Source organism: Lathyrus oleraceus, chromosome 6 (assembly GCF_024323335.1).
Source record: "Lathyrus oleraceus cultivar Zhongwan6 chromosome 6, CAAS_Psat_ZW6_1.0, whole genome shotgun sequence".
Classification (NCBI taxonomy): Eukaryota; Viridiplantae; Streptophyta; class Magnoliopsida; order Fabales; family Fabaceae; genus Lathyrus; species Lathyrus oleraceus.
Genome location: NC_066584.1, coordinates 55,091,624 through 55,112,808, shown reverse-complemented (window position 1 = coordinate 55,112,808; position 21,185 = coordinate 55,091,624). Strand labels below are relative to the sequence as shown.

At 40.9% G+C, this 21,185-nt stretch overlaps 1 non-coding gene across 1 annotated transcript; it reads right to left on the bottom strand.

Annotated features, from left to right (window-relative positions):
- Positions 1–14,648: 14,648 nt before the first annotated feature.
- On the bottom strand, positions 14,649–14,755 carry LOC127098943 (small nucleolar RNA R71). The gene has a single exon (XR_007793626.1). It is a non-coding gene; the product is annotated as a small nucleolar RNA R71 (small nucleolar RNA).
- Between the last annotated feature and the right edge of the window lie 6,430 nt (positions 14,756–21,185).

The window sequence follows — 21,185 nt, the reverse complement described above, 5'->3', positions numbered from 1 at the left end:
GTGTTGGGAGGAAACGGAAAAAACCGTCATCCACGAGGGCATATCTCAGTGGGGAACTGCAGAAGGAAAGACAAACACTTTCTGCTTATAGGGCTGACTCTATATGGAGAGATCTAAACACCCGACATCTGCTTGGGGAGATCTATAAAGAGATCTATATCACCCATTAGCAGGGAACAACAAACAAGAGATATATGGCAAAAATGCAACATGAATATCTGAATGTTTATGATCATGCATGAATATGCGTAATTATGTTTGATGAATGCTGACAAAACAGACATATCTAACACAAACAGGGTCCAGGAATCAAACACCCGGTACTACACTTCCAGAGGGAAAACCAACTGGAAAGCCAATCTGCTGAAGATCTACATGCTGAAAAGCAAAGATCTGCGGGGAGGCAAAAGAGGTCAGAGATATCAAAGAAAATCACAAAATCTCTGAGTGATGGATCAACAATCAACCCAACTGGGGGAACAGAAGTCACAACAGGCATAAACAGCCACAAAGACAAATCTGTTGGGGAACTAGAGAAATCCCAAGATATATGCAGGGGGATTCTCAGCATCAACTGGGAAACAAGAGTTCACTGCACAAGCAAGAACTGCCACAAAAGCAACTCCTAATAACTCCGCTGGGGAACAACCCACAAAGGGAGAACAGATCATCCATGTAGAATCTAACTGCACAAGCAACTCTACTGGGCATACTGTCAGCCATTCCGTTGGGGATAAACCCACTGAGGAAGGAAATAGATCACACAAGTAGATTCTACAACAAGCCACTCTACTAGGGATCAAAAGCATCAGGAAATCAACCAAATCTCTGGATGATAGATCACCAACCGACCCTACTGGGGACAACAACTCTGGCGGGGATCCTGACTCTGTTGGGGATACCAACTCTGGCGGGGACTCTGGCTCTGTTGGGGATACCAACTCTGGCGGGGACTCTGAGGAAATCACACAGATACAATCCACCATACCACAAATTTACTGGCGGCTTTACTGGGGAATCCACTGGGGGATAGGGAGGAGAGCTGGGGATCAACCACCAAATGCTGAACCTTCCAAAAATAAACCAACAACTGCTGAGGAGGGACATAAACACTGCTCTGCTGAAGGGATAAGAGGTGAAAACCTCAACAAGCGCTCCGATGGGGAGGAATATAGTATAAAATGCAGTATATCATATCAACAACGCTGCCAGCGACTGTGCTGAGGAAAGTGGTAAAGTACCGGGATGTCAACCCACCAACCACTGAATCTTCCAAAAGAAAACATCCATGCTGAGGAGAGAATACTGTTGGAGAGGACTGTGAAGTCTCAACAAAAACTTTGCTTGGGGAACAACCCCAACAACAAATCAGGATAAAGAGGATACAACCATGCCAGGAATATGAACAAATGTCTTACCTGTTGGAAATCATGCCACCCTTGGGAGAGCACTGAGAGATTCTTTAAGTATCCTTTTATCATTGTGAATGTTCACTTTGTTTAAAACAAATTTGAAAAAACTTATTTGTTTAATACAATGACATTTTATCAATTAAAACATGCAAAACATTTGTTGAATTGAAACAAATAAGAGTGCAAATAATTGGATAAAAAGCTCAAATTGATTTGATGGAATGGTAGCCTGCAAATGGCAAGACTCCATAGATCTGTACAAATTTGAAATCAGTGATATATATTGGAAGAGGGCTACATTGAACATAATGATCCTTTCTCTACCAATTTGAATCTCGATGTATTCGAAGTTTCAGTTGACGACGAATCGAGAATCTCGGACAAAAAGACAGCCGCGGAACAGAAAGTCTTGTCAGGATGCAGTTACTTGCCATATCCCTAATTTTTGCCTAGATTGCCCCAGGGTGAGGTACTCAATCTAACGGGATGCAAATATTCTTTTTTCATGTCTCTAACTTTTGCCTGGATCACCCTTGCGGGTTTTCCACCAAGACGCTCATTTTTGCCTAAGCCGCCCTTTCGGGTTTTCAACTTAGCGAGCTATTCTGTTTTTCTTTTCCTCTTTTTTTTTAGGCAAAGTATTTCTTGACTGCATCTGAATTCACAGGACGAGTGAAATCCTCCCCATCCATTGTTGTAAGCATCAAAGCTCCGCCTGAAAAGGCTCTCTTAACAACATATGGACCCTCATAGTTTGGAGTCCACTTGCCCCTGGAATCGGGCGCGAAAGACAAAACTTTCTTGAGCACGAGGTCACCTTCTCGGAACACACGAGGCTTGACCTTCTTATCGAATGCTTTCTTCATTCTCTGCTGATATAACTGACCATAACACATGGCAGTTAATATCTTCTCTTCAATCAAATTCAGTTGGTCATAACGACTCTGAATCCATTCAGCATCAGTCAACTTGGCTTCCATCAAGACTCTCATTGATGGGATCTCCACCTCTACTGGGAGAACAACCTCCATGCCGTAAACAAGAGAGAAAGGGGTTGCCCCTGTTGAAGTGCGGACAGATGTACGATAACCATGCAAAGCAAATGGCAACATCTCATGCCAATCTTTGTACGTAACTGTCATCTTCTGGATAATTTTCTTGATATTCTTGTTAGCAGCTTCAACAACCCCATTCATCTTGGGTCTGTAGGGAGAGGAATTATGGTGTGCAATCTTGAACTCAGTGCACAACTCATCCATCATCTTATTATTCAGATTAGATCCATTATCAGTAATGATCTTATCTGGCACACCATAACGGAAAATCAGCTGGTTCTTGATAAACTTCACAACCACCTGCCTGGTCACATTCGCATACGAAGCGGCCTCAACCCATTTGGTGAAGTAATCAATTGCTACGAGAGTAAACTTGTGTCCATTGGACGCTTTCGGTTCAATCATGCCGATCATGTCGATTCCCCACATAGAGAAAGGCCATGATGATGAAATCACATTCAGAAGTGTCGGAGGAATATGAATCTTATCCGCATAAATCTGACACCTGTGGCATTTCTTCACATATTTGCAGCAGTCAGACTCCATTGTCAGCCAATAGTAGCCTGCTCTTAACATCTTTCTAGCCATGGCATGTCCATTGGAATGAGTACCAAATGAACCCTCATGGACCTCAGTCATCAACAGGTTTGCTTCGTGTCTATCCATGCATCTGAGCAAAACCATGTCAAAATTTCTCTTATACAGCACTTCACCATTGAGGTAGAAACTGCCTGACAACCTTCTCAAAGTTTTCCTATCTTTCACAGATGCCCCAGGCGGGTAGACCTGGTTCTGGAGGAAATTCTTGATATCAAAATACCAAGGCTTGTCATCATTGACTTCTTCAACTGCAAATATGTTAGCTGGTCTATCCAAGCGCATCACGACAATGTTGGGAACTTCATTCCAATATTTGACCACTATCATGGAAGCAAGCGTAGCAAGCGCATCTGCCATCCGATTATCCTCTCGAGGAATATGATGAAAATCAACTTCTGTAAAGAACGTTGAAATCCTTCTCGCATAATCTCTATACGGAATGAGACCTGGCTGATTCGTCTCCCATTCACCCTTGATCTGATTGACAACCAGGGCCGAATCACCATACACATCAAGATGCTTGATTCTCAAATCAATGCATTCTTCCAATCCCATAATACAGGCCTCATACTCAGCCATGTTATTCGTGCATTTGAAAGTTAGCCTTGCTGTAAACGGAATATGTGTGCCATGAGGCGTAATGATTACTGCCCCAATTCCATTTCCGTACTGATTTACAGCGCCATCAAACACCATCGTCCATCTGGAACCAGGTTCCGGACCTTCATCAAGTGTAGGCTCATCGCAATCTTTCATTTTCAAATACAGAATCTCCTCATCTGGGAAGTCGTACTGAACAGACTGATGATCTTCAATCGGCTGGTGCATTAAATGGTCAGCCAAGATACTACCTTTAAAAGCTTTCTGAGCTCGATACTCGATATCATACTCAGACAGCAACATTTGCCAACGAGAAATCCTCCTGGTTAAAGCAGGCTTCTCGAAAATATACTTGATTGGATCCATTCTGGATATCAACCAAGTTGTATGATTTATCATGTACTGGCGCAAACGCTTAGCAGCCCAAGCCAAAGCACAACACGTCTTCTCAAGCATAGAGTATCGAGACTCACAATCAGTAAACTTGTTACTGAGGTAGTAGATAGCAGATTCTTTCTTCCCTGATTCATCTTGCTGACCGAGTACACAACCCATTGAGTCTTCAAGAACAGTCAAATACATGATCAGAGGACTTCCTTCTGCAGGCGGAGATAAGATCGGAGGTTCAAACAGATACTCTTTGATACTGTCGAAAGCTTTCTGGCAATCCTCTGTCCAATCATGAGATTGATCTTTCCGGAGGAGCTTGAATATCTGCGCACATGTGGCGGTCATGTGGGATATAAATCTGGAAATATAATTCAAGCGGCCAAGAAAACCTCGGACTTGCTTCTCAGTTTTGGGTGCAGGCATCTCTTGTATTGCTTTGACCTTGGCAGGATCAACTTCAATACCTCTCTCGCTGACCACAAAACCCAACAACTTGCCAGAACGGACTCCAAATGTACATTTGTTCGGATTCAGGCGAAGTCTGAACTTCCTCAGACGCTGAAAAAGCTTCAACAAATGCTCAACATGTTCAACTTCCGTTCGGGACTTAGCAATCATATCATCAACATAGACCTCTATCTCCTTGTGCATCATATCATGAAACAAGGTAGTCATAGCACGTTGATACGTGGCTCCGGCGTTCTTCAAACCGAAGGGCATCACTCGATAACAGAATGTTCCCTAAGGTGTGATGAATGTTGTCTTCTCCATATCCTCGGGTGCCATCTTGAATTGATTATAACCGGAAAATCTGTCCATAAAGGAAAAGATTTTGAATTTAGCTGTATTGTCTACCAACATATCAATGTGTGGTAGAGGAAAATCATCTTTAGGACTAGCCTTATTCAAATCTCTGTAATCAACACACATACGGACTTTTCCGTCCTTCTTAGGCACAGGCACAATATTGGCCACCCATAGAGGATATGTAGAAGTCACCAGAAACCCCGCATCAATTTGCTTCTGAACTTCCTCTTTGATCTTCACTGCCATATCTGGATGAGTTCTTCTGAGCTTCTGCTTCACAGGCACGCACTCAGGCTTCAAAGGCAGGAAATGTTGCACAATATCTGTATCTAGACCCGGCATGTCTTCATACGACCAAGCAAAGATATCAGAATATTCTCGTAGCAAGCTGATCAACCCCTTCTTGACAGACTCTTCAAGGAGTGCCCCAATCTTCACCATACGAACACAATCCTCAGACCCCAAGTTGACTGTTTCCAGATCTTCGAGATGCGGCTGAATGATCTTCTTCTCGTGCTCAAGGAGACAGGTAATCTCATCAGGAATCTCTTCAACATCATCTTCCTCTGCCTCGAATACAAGGAATTCAAAATTGGGAGATGACGTTGGATCATTATGTTCAATGGGTTTTAGAATCAACCTGCATAATGATTTTGGTTAATAAAAAACTTTAGAATTTAAACAAGCAAACCATTATGCAGATGAAAAATGATTGCTTTTATTCTTGTTTTTATGGTTTTTTGTGATCACTGATTTCATGCAAAAGCAAAAAGTGAAAACAAATGGAAAAACAAATGTTTAACAATGCATTAATTGAATGAAATATCATCGTATAAATGCTGCCAACAATGTCATCATTTCTCCTTTTGGCATGGGAGAAGGGTTTTGAACAAAGTGAACAAATTACGCTGACTTATGAATGATCGTAGGAACATCCACAGCGACCCAATTATGGCAGACACCACCAGGTATGATGAAGTTGCTCAAGTCCTCTGCATCCTCTTCCAGAATAGCAACAGCTTCCTCAGTCTGATCAGCATGGATGAAACCTCCACTCTTGAACAGCCCTTGCTCGTTGAATGCCCCAGAAGAATAGCCAATGCCAGTCCGGGATTTATTGTCTTCAAGCTCGATCATCTTCCCTAAACCAGCAACTGCACCACATTCAATGGCCAGTTTCGCATCACGATAGGAAGCAAATGAAGGAGACTTCTTCTCAATTGGCTCAGCAATAGATAAAGCTTGGAAAGGAGTTCCAACTTCATCCTCAGCATCAATATACGAGAAAGAAGACAAGTGGCTAACCAGGAGAGCCTTTTCTCCCCCTACCACAACCAGTTTCTTGTTCTTGACGAATTTCAGCTTCTGGTGTAGGGTGGATGTCACAGCACCAGCCTCGTGAATCCATGGTCTACCAAGGAGACAACTATAAGATGGGTGGATATCCATAACCTGAAAGGTAACTTGGAAATCACTTGGTCCAATCTTGATTGGGAGATCAACTTCCCCAATCACAGTCTTACGCGACCCATCAAAAGCCTTCACAACAACACCACTCTGCCTCATGGGAGGCCCCTGATATGACAATCTCGAAAGAGTGGTCTTTGGCAGTACATTCAAAGATGACCCAGTGTCCACCAGCACGTTGGACATGGCGTCCATCTTGCAGTTCATGGATTATATCTGAAAGGAATTGCTCTATCAGAAGAATAAGGCACAAGGCCTGCAGGCTTGATTATCAGAGAAGGAGAGACCTTCGGCTTGCTACCATCATAACGGATGACAACAGGCTCGGGAAGCTTGAACACAGGAGAAATAACATTCACTTCTGGTTCATCTTCATCAACATTTCGATTCTGCAGAATCTCAATGGTACCTTCATCCAACAGCTCTTGAAGCTCTCTTCGCACTTGGCGACAACCTAATCTATTAACAGAACAAATGCGGCATATGTCATGGTCATGCTCCATATGACTGTACTGACACAGCAGACGATGCAACTCGACCAATGACTGTCGAATATGACTCACATATTTGACTTTATATTTCCCAGGACACCCCTGGACCATGTTAACCGACTTCCCATGCTCGGGAAATGGGTTCTTCGTAACATTCGGGCCTGAGTCCTCGAAGCTCAGTATGCCGCATCGCATAAGGTCTTGAACCTTGGTTTTCAACGGATAGCAATTCTCAATATTGTGTCCCGGAGCACCGGAATGATACACACAATATTGATCTGGCTTGTACCACCACTGCGGGTTAGCAGGCACAGCCGGAGGCTCTCTGGGTGTAACTAGTTTCCTCTCCAACAAGGAAGGATATAATTCAGCATATGACATAGGAATGGGATCGAAACTGATCTTCTTCCTATCATAATTCAGATTAGCCTGATTATTGGTACTGCCACGAGGCTGGTAAGCCTGTTGCTGTGGACGATGCTGCTGTTGATACTGAGGTTGTTGCTGATGCTGATGCTGATTAGGCTGCTAATATTGAGCATTATCTCTGAAAATAGGTGCTATATGAGCCACCTGGTGCTGATGACGCGTCGGCTTCCTCTTGACAGAGGATCTTCTTGGTTTAGCATGGGACTGCATAGCATGTGCCTCCTCATCTTTCTTCTTAAACGCCCCATATCGTTTAGAAGAGCTCTCATCTTTAGACAGGCGTCCCTCACGGACACCTTCCTCCAAACGCATCCCCATGTTCACCATCTCGGTGAAATCAGAGGGAGCACTCACAACCATCCGCTCATAATAAAATGAACCAAGAGTCTTTAGAAAGATCTTAGTCATCTCCTTCTCTTCCAGCGGAGGAGTAATCTGAGTCGTTAACTCTCGCCACCTCTGGGCGTACTCCTTAAATGTCTCTTTATCCTTCTGAGACATGGCCCTGAGTTGATCACGGTCAGGGGCCATATCAACATTATATTTGTATTGCTTGACGAAGGCTTCGCCAAGATCATTGAAGGATCGGATGTTTGCACTATCAAGGCTCATATACCAACGAAGAGCTGCACCAGACAAACTATCCTGAAAATAATGAATCAGAAGCTGATCATTATCGGTTTGCGTAGACATTTTCCTGGCGTACATAACCAGGTGAGCAAGAGGGCAGGTGTTCCCTTTATATTTCTCAAAATCAGGGACTTTGAATTTGACTGGAATCTTTACACCGGGAACCAGGCAAAGTTCAGCAGCAGACTTGCCAAACAGATCTTTCCCTCGGAGGGTCTTCAATTCCTTTCGGAGCTCGAGGAATTGGTCATTCATAGCTTCCATCTTCTCATTAACATTTGGGCCCTCAGACGGCTCAGAATGATAGATGGTGTCGTCTACCCTGGGAGTGGTATGCACGACAGGAGGAGGCATAATAAGGACCGGGCTAGATGCCGGCATGGAAGCAAAGGTAGGAGCTGGAATATCTGGCATGAAACCAGGAGGCATACCCCACGGAAATCCGGCTGGCATGGCATTCGGCATGAAATTGGCACTAGCAGCTGGCACAGTCGGAGCAACCACTTCTGATATAACAGTCCTCTGGGGAGGAGTTGCAGGAGGCGGAGAAGGTTGATTCTGAGCAGCTAGAAATTGCTCCATCAAAGCAGTGAGCCTGGCGACTTCATCCTTCAGCTCTCTGTTCTCTTGTTCTAACTGATCCATCACTCTTGCAGAATTGGCTCTGGTATAGTACCGGTGAGTCAGCTTGTCTTCAAAATAAATGAAGAGCACAGAGTTAGGCCACAGACAAGAAGACCAGAACAACACCTGCTTATGCAAAATGATGCATGCAATGCTCGTGCATATGCTTTGTTTTTATTTCAAGGAACTTTTAGGGTTCTATTTGCAAATTTTGAATATTTAAGCATTTAATCGCATATGGAAAATATCTCATCAAATATATTCGAGACAAAGAAGTACAACATTGTTGATTATTACAAGGGAAAAGGAAAATAAACATCCTATGGATCCCTAGAAGCTCGGGATGCTGGAAGACGAGATGCACAAAGCTTCTTAATCTCTCTCTCATAGGCCGCTTCCATATCCGCTTTCTCCTTAGCAAGTCGATCATACTTCCTCTTCCAGAATTTGGAAGACTGAGGAAGTAGAGAAGTCCAAGTATCATTCGGATCATCTATCACCTGATGCTCGAGGAACTCAATCAGAGCGTCCTTCTCCTTAAGCTGATGAAGCAACTCTTCTCTTTCACGGATCCAGGCACGTGAAAGGTCTTCTTCTCTCAACTCCTCTACATCTTGGTTGGGGAGGGTTGAAGGCCCAGCCACATCCAAAGGTGTAGGTCTCGGATGATCGTACGACATAAGGTACTCAGAAGCTCTCTGTCTGACCCAAGAAGTATATGGCTCCAAAGCAATGCAGTTCTTCGGACCCAACTCATTTCTACCCTTCTTGTGAACCTTGCGCCAAGCGCGGACCATCCTAGCTTTCAAGCCTTGGGGATCTTTACCCTCCTGAAAGAATACACCTTCTAACAGAATGTTATGAGGTTTATCCTTTAGGGGGAACCCAAGTTGACGACGTGCTAAGATAGGATTGTAGCTGATCCCACCACATGTACCAAGAAGAGGCACATTAGGGAATTCACCATAATAATCAATGATCTGAACAGTATCATACACGCGATCATACCAAGAGATATCATCATTAGTGAGAGACATAAGTCTCGTGGACCACCGTAGACATCCCTTGTTCTCCTTGAAAGCAACCGTCTGCGGTAAGTGAGAAATAAACCACTTATACAACAGAGGCAAACATCACACGATAACTCCTCCACCCTTTGCATTCCTCAGATGCAAAGAGAAATAGGCATCACCCAACAGAGTCGGAACGGGATTAAGAACAGAAAAGATCCTAATGGCGTTCACATCCACAAATTTGTCGATGTTGGGGAACAATACCAAACCATAGATGAGCAACACAAATAAAGCCTCAAAGGCATCCTCACTCATGGCCTTCCCATAAACGGTAGCTTGAGCGATGAGGAAATCAGAAGGAAGACCCTGAATTCCACCTTTGGTAGTCAGGTTAGCTTTAATCAAAGATTCATCTATGTGCAACAAGTCTGCAATCTCTCTAGCAGTCGGAATACTCTCCAAGCCACTGAACGACACCTGATCCAGAATAGGAATACCCACAAGATGAGCATACTCCTCGAGCGTAGGCAACAGCTGGAAGTCCGGAAAAGAGAAGCAGTGATACAGAGGATCATAGAACTGCGCCAGAGTACTCATCAGTCCCTCATCAACCTGAGTAGTCAACAGAGGCAGAAGCTTCCCATACCGAGCTTTGAAACCCAAGGGATCTAGTACATAAGATGTCATATTCCTTAACTCTTTCACATCGGGTTGTCTAAAGCTGTACTTCTTTGTATGCCTTATTGGTCTTTCCATGTCTGAAAATTTTGCAAATAACCCTTTAAGTTCCTTGAAAAGTTTATGATTTTTCTGATGACATGAATGCAGATGAATGTATGAATGTATGAATGCAACAATCACACTCAAGGATCAAGCAAAGCACACCAGACAAAGGTCATGGGAAAGCTCATAGTATCCTTAATATCAATCATCCATTTTGGTGGATTATGGTTTTCACCTTATCAACACCCAAGTTCCATTGATATTAACAATACATGAACCGACTCAATCATCCTTAATATCAATCATCCATTTTGGCGGATTATGGTTTTCACCTTATCAACACCCAAGTTCCATTGATATTAAGGTTGTCTGAACGACTCAACCATGAATCACGGGTTTGTTGAGAGTCACGAGCATGGAGTCTCGGTTAAGAACCACCCAAAGGGAGTGTAGTAGGGTTTATACCTGCCGAACATGTTCTATCAGAGGTTCCCATAATCATCGTCCCATCTTTCAGATATTATCGGAGGAACGAATACTCGTATTCCAAAAATATTCTCAAGAGAGACTCTTATGAGTGTAGTATCGCGTAACAATCGCATCAGATCTTACATCTGAACGACTTCCGCACTACGTCCTAAAAATAGGCCAGGATGGGCTTGGTAAACTAAGGTCCTTGGCTTCTAAGGCACATGATTGAAAGAATAATGCCTAACCACAAATAACTTGTGTGACATTATTAATCCAACATGACCTCCACCAAGTGAATGGACTCGCAAGTCAACTTGCTAAGGAATACTCCACACAAGTCGACAAGACTATGCCATTCTCCTATCCTAAAGTGCACTCGAGTTCGGGTATAGAACTCATCTCACAGAGATCACCAAGCAAACAGCAATTGTATATCAAGCAATTCAAACATTACAATCAATACAGTTATCCCAAATTGTACAAAAATATGTCATATAACAAATAAACAATATCACACAACAAGGGTGAAAAGTAGGCAATACCACCAAGGAAAAATGTACTCCCCAGCAGAGTCGCCACTTTTCTGTAGCGGTGTATTCGTTACTTTATGATTTATTGATTAAACCAAAAGCAAAGCATACAAAGAATCGAGTCGCCACCGCACTTTTATTTATCAAAAGGAATGGCTAAAAAGCGAACAAAAGCCTAAGAAGTTTTACACATAGAAAACTAATGAAAAGATCAGAGATCGGGGTAAGGGGTAAATTACGCAATGGGAAGGTGTTAGGCACCCAAAACGTCCTAGGTACTCCTAGGGAGCCCTTTTCACACTTGTTGTACGAAATGTTATTTATTGATGAAATATTTATTGTGCAAACATGGATTGAAGGGATGAGAAAAGAATATACAAGTTTATTATTTTTGTGTTTGGATGGATAACCATTGCCTACGTACCTTTGCAGGATCAAAACCTCGTAGTTCGGCTAAAAGATTTCCAAAATATGAGTGGGTTCAATTTTAAAACAAAAGCCCTAAGGTCTTTCATTATCCACGGGAGAAAACTCAACCTTATACAAACAACAAGTCCACCATGTGAGAAAAGCTTCCACTTGCTAGTGAGGGGGTAACCCTATAATAAGCAAGGAAGTCTTACGATTCAATCACTAAGGACAAAAAGGTGAGATTAACATCAACCACTAAGATAATTGAGATCTATGGCTAATGTATGAAAACTTATCAAGAATGGACAAAGTCACAAAACAATTGCATGAGTTGGATTTACCAATTAGAATTATTCACAAAAAGATGTCAAAGTATGATTAGAATTTAATTCAAAAAGAAGTGTTTCAGAAATTGAATTTTAAAAAGTCCAAGGCTTAAGGCCTAGGTTTCTAATTTGAAAAAGAATGAAGATGTTTGCACAATAACTTTCAAATTTGGGTTAGCATGCAAATGGATGGTTTAAAGAAACAAAAGGGTGATGGTGAGGAAGTAAAACTTATTAGATGTTCACCTCTTGAGATCATATGTTGATAACATGAAATAGTATCACATTCTAGGACTCAATTTAATTAAATTATATTATTATTTACTTCAATTTATTTCATTTTATTCGATATTACGCGGTATTTTCTTTCTATTTATCTCAAGTAGTTTATTTGAAGCACAAGTAAAAAAGGAAGAAAAGGAGGTGCAAATAGGGATGAAAAGAAGCAAATATCAAAAGCCAAAGCTCAGCCCAAAAGCACAGGCGCTGTGCCTGTGACGAGCGTCACAAAGGCTGTGACGAGCGTCACGCTTTACCCACTTGTGTGACGAGCGTCACACATGGTGTGACGGACGTCACACATGGTGTGACGGACGTCACACCATTCTCCTATATTTTTGGCACAAGGAACGCAACAGACCACGTTGAAGCCTACTATCACGCTTGACCGTTTGCAACGTGAAGGCTATGTACACGGAAAACCCTTGGAAGCAGTTACAAAAAGTACTAATATAAATAGTAGTTTTTGGAAAAGCTCTCGGGTCCAGACTTCTTCGCCGTTTTCTCTTTTTAGCACTTTTTCTCTTCCAGCAGTACAAACACATTTTTACAGCATTATTTTTACAATCCTTATATTGTTTCCTTTGCAATTTCTATTTTCTTTTCCAGCAATTAATTAATTTTTCGCACAGTAGTTTCTACACCGGAAACTATTGTGTACCTTTCTCTAGATCTAACCTTACGTTAGACCCTAGATTTTTATTCCTTCACTTTTATTTTTCTGTCTGATTGAAGAATTCAAGAACAAATCCAACCGGTCTGTGGTGGAGTGTTCAAGACTGCTATTTAATTTCTCAGGTTCTTTAATTATTGTTTGAATTTATATATGCCCTGTTTTACTGTTTATTTATATTATTTGCCTGAGATGAATTTGTTTATGCATGATAATTATTTAGATCTGTTTAGCATGTCTGGCTAATTTATTTAGGTATCGGTATGTAGAGTAAGCGGAATGAAGGAATCAAAACCAAGTTGGTTTAATTAAGTTTAAAATTAAAATCACTCTTTTCACGGTCTCAATTTACAGGTTTAATAACAAGGTTTTTGTACGAAAGTAAAAGACATAAAGAAGTTAAAAGCAATAGAACGAGAGTTTGAGTTTTTGACTGGACAGTGTTAATTGGACATTAATTCTAGATCAGGGCGAGAGCAATTTTTAGAGTTAATTAAACTCTAATCTTTTTCAAAAAGTATTTTTAAAGATTGAATGTGAGGACGAGAGTTAAGCATTTGAATTTAATTATATAACCTAAGTCAACAGAGCGAGAGTTTGAGATAAGGGTGTTTAAACGATTAGTGTTTTCTTAAAAAGAGTTTCTACGGATTCTATTATTTTCAAAAAGTGGTTTTTGACTTAACTAATAAGTGACAGCTACGTTAATATAAAAGCATAGTTCATTCAACAGAGCGAGAGTTTGAGATAGGACTTTTAATCAATAGTGTCAACTGAAAAGATTTATTTTAAAACCAAGAAACCAACGAAGATTTGATTCCCTAATTACGACGAACTACATACCGATATCCGTTTAGTTGATATTTAATCTAGATTTTTAGTTTAGTTTTAACTTTTCCCCCGAACAATCAAAGTATTACCCGCCTTAGCTTTACGAAGTAACCTTAGAAAACGGTATATCGATTCATAAGTCCCTGTGGGATCGATATCTTTTAAAACTACGCGATAGAACTGTGTACTTGCAGTTTGTACCCCAAATTCGATTCATAAAGTCGCGATCAAGTTTTTGGCGCCGTTGCCGGGGACTTTTATTTAGTCGATATCGTAACTCTTCTGTTACGCTGTAGAGACTAAGGCTTATTCCCCTTTTCTTTTCTTTCTTTCGTTGATTTGTATGCCACACACTCGCTCACAAGGCGAGCCGTTCTACTGACGAATCAACGATATCGAACTATATCTCTGAGTCTTACGACGAATTCGGGAATATCGTGCTGCAAACAATCTCCCTCCTGTAGAACTTCCTGATCTCAAAAATCTTCTTCCTTCGCCGATACCCGAGATGGTAGAACCAGCTCGTGCTCTTCGAGATTACGCTGCTCCATCGCAAGATGAGCCGCATTCGAGTATTGCTCCACCCGCAATCGAAGCAAACAACTTTGAACTTAAACCTTCACTGCTGCAGGCAGTGCAACAGAACCAATTCTCTGGAAATCCTACCGAGGATCCAAACCTTCATTTATCCGTATTTGTCCAATATGTCGATACTGTTAAAGCTAATGGTGTCACTTCATAGGCAATTCGACTTCGTCTTTTTCCTTTCTCGTTAAGAGATATCGCTAGAAGATGGCTTCAATCTCTTCCTTCCAACTCAGTCACCACATGGAACGAGTTGAAGAAAGTTTTTCTTGCCCGATATTTTCCGCCGAGCAAAACAGCTATGTTAAGAGCCCAGATAAATGGATTTAAACAGAAAGATAACGAGTCTCTCTTCGAAGCATGGGAAAGATACAAAGACATGATGAGACTTTGTCCATACCATGGTTTAGAAGACTGGTTAGTAATTCATAACTTCTATAATGGTCTCCTGTACAACACGAGGTTAACAATAGACGCCGCCGCAGGTGGTGCACTAATGAACAAACCTTATGCTGATGCTTACCAACTTATCGAAAGCATGGCTCAAAACCACTATCAGTGGGGAAGCGAACGAACAATGGTAGAAAAACCTCAAACGAAAACTGGCATGTACGAGATAAGTAACCTTGATCATGTTAATGCAAAGGTGGATGCTCTGGTCCAGAAAATTGAAAGTTTAAATGTATCACCTCCAGCCACCGTGGTTGCCATAACTCAGAACTGCGAAGTCTGTGGAATCCAAGGTCACACTCCTGCAGATTGTCAACTCCTAACAGGAATCCAAACGGAGCAAGTAAACTATGCTCAAGGAAGCCCTTACTCGCACACCTATAACTCAAATTGGAAGAATCATCCCAATTTTTCATATAAGAGTAATAATGCTTTATACGCACCTGGACAATCTCCAAATCAAGCCCCAGCTATACCTCCGGGATATCAGAAGCCGATCCCATCTACACCTAACAATAACGCCCCTAGGAAATCCAACTTGGAAATCATGATGGAAAACTTTATAGCTTCTCAACAGCAAACCAATAAAGATTTCTTAAACCAGAATGTACACACTGGCGAACAAATTAAACAACTAGCAAGTAAAGTAGATGCCCTGGCTACCCATAACAAAATGCTGGAAACGCAAATATCACAAGTAGCTCAACAACAAGCGCCTACTGCTGCCCCAACTGGTACATTTCCTGGCCAACCCCAACCTAACCCGAGAAGCCACGCTCATGCAATTATACTGAGAAGTGGGACGGAAGTGGAAGGACCGTTTGACCAAAGGATAGAAAACCAAAACTCTAAAAAGTCAACTGAGGAGGAAAGTGAACCTAAGGAAAAGGAAGAGAGCAATAAGGAAACCGTAGAAAAGAAGGAACCTTATGTACCTCCACCACCTTATAAACCACCTATCCCTTACCCTCAAAGGCTTATTAAAACCAAAGATGCGGGCCAATTTAAAAAATTTGTTGACCTACTAAAACAATTAAACGTCACAATTCCGTTTACAGAAGCTATTACGCAGATGCCCTCATATGCCAAGTTCTTAAAAGAAATTCTTTCTAATAAAAGGAAACTTGAAGATAGCGAAACCGTTACACTCACCGCTGAATGTAGCGCTATAATCCAGAATATGCCTCCTAAACTTAAAGACCCAGGTAGTTTCTCTATACCCTATCACATAGGAAAATTTGTCATTGACAAAGCCTTATGCAATTTAGGAGCCGGTATTAGTGTTATGCCTTTATCCATATGCAAGAGACTTGAAATGGGAGAATTAAGACCAACTAAAATGTTTGTGCAACTAGCAAATCGTTCCGTTAAATATCCTGTAGGAATTCTTGAAAACGTTCTAGTACGCATAGGTCAATTCTACATTCCAACTGATTTTATAATTATGGATATTAGAGAAGATGAAGTTACACCCATTATACTGGGAAGACCGTTCTTAGCAACGACCGGTGCAATCATAGACGTAAAACGAGGACGACTCACTTTCGAAGTAGGAGAAGAGAAAATTGAGTTCATTCTTTCCCAATTTTTGAAAGCACCTGCAATAGAAGATGCATGTTACTTCATGGATATCATCGATGAATGCATAAAAGAAACGGAGTTAGAAAAAGACAAATCATCTGACTATCTTGTAGAAGACAAACTTAACCAATGTTTAGCAATAACACCGGACCCTACGCAATGCCTTAAGAAACCAACCCTAGACCTGAAAACACTTCCCAAAAATCTGAGATATGAATTCCTAGACTTAGAACTTGAACGACCAGTGATAGTTAATGCTGACCTAGGAAGACTCGAAACAGAAAAACTCCTGCATATCTTAAGAAAATATCCAATCGCACTAGGATACAACATCACCGATCTTAAAGGAATAAGTCCTTCTATTTGTATGCACCGCATCATGCTAGAAGAAGACTGTAAAACTTCTAGGGAACACCAGAGGAGACTAAACCCGATCCTGAGTGAGGTAGTGAAGAAGGAAATAACCAAGTTATTAGAGGCAGGTATCATATATCCTATATCTGATAGCAAATGGGTTAGTCCTGTACACGTAGTACCAAAGAAAGGAGGTATAACAGTCATTGAAAATGAAAAAGGAGAAACTATAACCAAACGAATCGAATCGGGATGGAGAATGTGCATTGACTATAGGAAACTAAACAAAGCAACCCGAAAAGATCATTTTCCTTTACCATTCATTGACCAGATGTTAGAACGATTAGCAAAACATTCTCATTTCTGCTATCTAGACGGTTACTCAGGTTTCTTTCAAATACCAATTCACCCTGATGACCAAGAAAAGACAACGTTCACGTGTCCTTTTGGTACCTTCGCTTATAGACGAATGCCGTTTGGCTTGTGTAATGCTCCCGCAACCTTCCAAAGGTGCATGATGGCAATATTCGTCGATTTTCTAGAAAACATCATGGAAGTATTTATGGATGACTTTTCCGTATGCGGACAAAGCTTTGAAGAATGCCTTGAAAACCTAGAAAGAGTTCTAGAGCGATGTGTAAAAGTAAACCTAGTACTTAATTGGGAAAAATATCACTTTATGGTACAAGAAGGAATTGTTTTAGGACACATCATCTCGAACAGAGGAATTGAAGTAGACAAAGCCAAAATAGAGGTAATCGAAAATCTTCAACCCCCGAAAACTGTGAGAGAAGTACGAAGCTTCTTAGGACATGCCGGTTTTTACCGACGATTCATTAAAGACTTCTCTAAAATAACTAAACCTTTAACCGGGCTATTAATGAAGGATGCTGAATTCATATTCGATAATAGATGTTTAGAAGCATTTCAAACGCTTAAACAAGCACTGATCTCCGCGCCCATAATGCAGACACCAGATTGGAACGAACCATTCGAAATAATGTGTGATGCTAGTGATTACGCTGTAGGTGCTGTTTTAGGGCAACGAAAAGATAAAAAGCTTCACGTTATATATTACGCAAGTAGAACTCTAGATGAAGCACAAATGAATTACGCCACAACCGAGAAAGAACTTCTAGCAGTAGTGTTTGCACTAGATAAATTTCGTTCTTACTTGGTCGGAGCCAAAATAATCATCTACACTGACCACGCTGCTATCAAATACCTCTTAACAAAAAAGGATGCTAAACCTAGACTCCTAAGGTGGATCCTGTTGCTACAAGAGTTCGATTTGGAAATCAAAGACAAGAAAGGAACTGAAAACGTAGTAGCAGATCACCTCTCGAGACTTGAGAACCTTGAACCGGAAAGAACATCGATTAACGATGATTTCTCGTACGATAAACTTATAGCTACTTTGGAAGAAAATAACGCTGATAAACAGGTAGAAACCACCTTAGCTATATCTGTTACACCGTGGTACGCTGACCTCGTCAATTATTTAGCTGCCGGAATAGTTCCACCTACCTTATCCTACCAGCAGAAGAAACGATTCTTCTATGACATAAAACACTATTACTGGGATGACCCCTTACTTTTTAAAAGAGGACCCGATGGTATTTTCCGTCGGTGTATACCCGAAGAAGAGGTAGAAAATATAATCCAACACTGTCACTCCGCTCCTTATGGTGGACATGCAAGTACATCCAAGACCTGCTCTAAAATCCTACAAGCCGGTTTCTATTGGCCAAATATATGGAAGGATGTACACGCAGCTATTAAGAAATGTGACAGATGTCAACGCACAAGAAACATATCTAGACGTGACGAGATGCCACAAAAGGGCGTTTTGGAAGTAGAGATTTTCGACGTGTGGGGAATAGACTTCATGGGACCGTTTCCATCCTCTTTCGGTAACAAATACATACTCGTGGCAGTTGACTACGTATCAAAATGGATTGAAGCTATAGCTTCTCCAACAAACGACACACGAGTAGTAACTAGACTCTTTAAGAATATAATATTTCCAAGGTTTGGTGTCCCAAGAATAGTAGTCAGTGATGGTGGATCGCATTTCATATCCAAGGTACTCGAAAAACTACTGCTTAAGTATGGCGTAAGACATAGAGTAGCGACACCTTACCACCCTCAAACCAGTGGGCAAGTAGAAGTGTCTAACAGAGAAATCAAACAGATACTAGAGAAAACAGTCGCCACCTCAAGGAAAGACTGGTCATTGAAATTACCAGAAGCTTTATGGGCTTACCGAACTGCTTATAAAACTCCCATAGGGACAACCCCATTTAAGCTCATTTATGGAAAATCCTGTCACCTCCCGGTAGAATTAGAACATAAAGCCTATTGGGCTATTAAAAATCTAAATTTAAACAATAAAGTCGCCGGTGAAAAGAGAATCCTTGATATAAGCGAATTAGAGGAACTCAGAAGAGACGCTTACGAAAATGCTAGAATCTACAAAGAAAGAACAAAACAATGGCATGACAAGCGCATATCAAGGAAAATCTTCAAACAAGGCGATACAATCCTTTTATTTAACTCTAGGCTAAAGTTATTCCCGGGAAAACTACGATCTAGATGGTCAGGTCCTTTTCAAATCACCAATGTTTTTCCCAGTGGAGCAGTAGAAATTAAAGGCAAATTTATGGAACCGTTTACCGTAAACGGGCAACGTCTAAAACATTATCACTATGCAGAAAACAATGAAGATTCGCAAGTCTTGCACTTAGACGGAATGCCTCAAGAACTTATAGATTATAATTGATAGTTTTTATGTCGAGCTTGCGACATTAAACAAAGCGCTTAGTGGGAGACAACCCACAAATATTTTTTTTATTTCTTCCTTAATTATTCTTTTAATTTTTGTTTAGTATTCATTCTTAATTTATTTTAATTTATTAAAAACTTTTCTCTTCTTCTTTCGGCATTTGGCCAAATCCTGACTAAAACTCTTGTTTTTCTTTTCTCCTGCTAGATCCACTGAATCCATCCAGGACTATGAAATTTGTGATGACCAGATTCCTTATGCTGAATCAGACCCTCAAACACCATCTGGTTATCATGATATTGATCCTCCTCCTCAACCTGTTTAGACCAAAGAATCGGCAATACCCGACCTTAGACATCATATGCCCGGAACTGATTACAACACCGCCATTGAAGCTTTGATGTCAGAACAAGACGCCCTCAGAGAAGAGTTCGCTAACATGAGACACGAATTTCTAGGATACATGAACAGTATGACAAATCAGTTTCACGAGTTGTTATACCGTGTTAACTCCTTTGTTCCTCCGGCCAGAGATCATGCAGATGGATAGAAGTCGTTTTTCTTAGTTATCTAGTTTTAGTTAGTTTTATTATTTAATGTTATTTCAAATTATGTCCGTATTTGTTTCTCTTTCGCATTTTTGTTTTTTTTCCAATGTTACATTATGATTATTTTATGAAGCTATTGAATTATCCTATTTTATTATGAATTATGTAATATCTATCAAAAATGCTCTCTACTGTTGCTGCCTACATAACTTATTAAAGAAAAATATAATTATGCACTATTATACAAAGTAGAATAGCATGCAGGGATATTTAAATAGCAGAATAAAATAATCTGAAGCAAAACAAAATAAATAATAAAAATAAATTACCAAAATCATTATGAAGAACGCAAGCAGAAACCATGCCAATATGACTGTGTGACGAGCGTCACACAATCTATCACGGACGTCACGCCAAGTGTTTGTGACGCCCGTCATGCCCCTGTAACGAGCGTAACACCCTTCTGGCTAGGTGAACGTTACAAAGCCGTTGGAGACGACCGTTACACCTCTTCACCCTTTTACCTTCCCCACTTATTCACATTTACCCATATTTATTTACTTTTCAACCACTCCCTTTCCAACTTCAAATTTTTTCCTATAAATACCCACCATACCTTTCTTCCTACATCACAACTATTCTATACAATCAAATATATTTCTTTTCTTTCCTAATTACTTCTTCCAACTCATTCATCAGTATGGCGGGAAATCAAAATTTCGGAAATATCATCTTCCGATCCGAAGATGATAATTATCAAAGGGAGCAGTTCGAGCGTTTCCAACAACGAGGTGTCACCTCTACCAGGTATCCTGATTTAACTTGTTTACAAGAATTATGATTACTTCAAGGTATAGAATGGATGCTCCGTCTTGCTGATTTAACCTTCCTATGCACGTGTAATCAACCTACCTACCCATCCCTAACCTTAGAATTTTTAAGTTCCTATTCGTACAACACTCCCACCGGTGAAGACGAATTCTTAACCGGTACCGCAACCTTCCGTATGTTCAACGCCGAATACTCCCTATCCCAAAACCAATTGAGCACCATGCTACAATTCCCCATAGAAGGTCAAGTCTACCCCAGAATCCCTCCAAACTTAAACTGGAACACAGTT